This window comes from Octopus bimaculoides, chromosome 8 (genome assembly GCF_001194135.2).
Source record: "Octopus bimaculoides isolate UCB-OBI-ISO-001 chromosome 8, ASM119413v2, whole genome shotgun sequence".
Taxonomy (NCBI): domain Eukaryota; kingdom Metazoa; phylum Mollusca; class Cephalopoda; order Octopoda; family Octopodidae; genus Octopus; species Octopus bimaculoides.
Window position 1 is genome coordinate 86,160,485 of NC_068988.1, and position 541 is coordinate 86,161,025.

Here is a 541-nt window from a genome sequence, read left to right on the forward strand (position 1 = left end):
GTAGATCATGGCATGATAGTCATAAGCTATGAGACCTTCGCATTGCTGGTAAACTGGGAGAGTGGCTGCATGACTTCTTTAAAAACAGAAATCAGGTAGTTAGAGCCAATGGCGCCCTTTCTGAGGAAACTCATATCCTAAGTGGTATCCCCAAGGGGACTGCTCTGGGGCCATTTCTGTTCATAGCAGCCCTCTTAGACATACCCACAGTCACTCGGACAGCCACTGTTACTAGCTATGCCGATGACACAAAATTATCACAGGCAATAAAAAAACCAAGATGATGTCACAAGCTTACAGCTGGAAAACAATCAGGAAGGGCTACTAAGCCTAGTCGAGTTGAGTTGGTGAACGCAGAGGAACAAGCTCTGACAGGAGACAGACAAGAATGCGTCTTATCCATGTGGCTGATCAGAGAGAAAGAAAGAAATTCAAGTTAGGAACAGAAAGATGGCTGATGGTCACATGTGAGCAACGAGAGAGCAAAGGCGAAAGAGTGAGGGAGAGAGGGACACACACACACACACACACACACACACAC

The 541-nt window shown here is 46.4% G+C and overlaps 1 protein-coding gene across 1 annotated transcript in view; it reads left to right on the forward strand.

The window, feature by feature from the left end:
• Positions 1-541, forward strand: part of LOC106877453 (choline transporter-like protein 1) — an 86,006-nt gene that overhangs the window by 5,071 nt on the left and 80,394 nt on the right. The window lies entirely within an intron of this gene.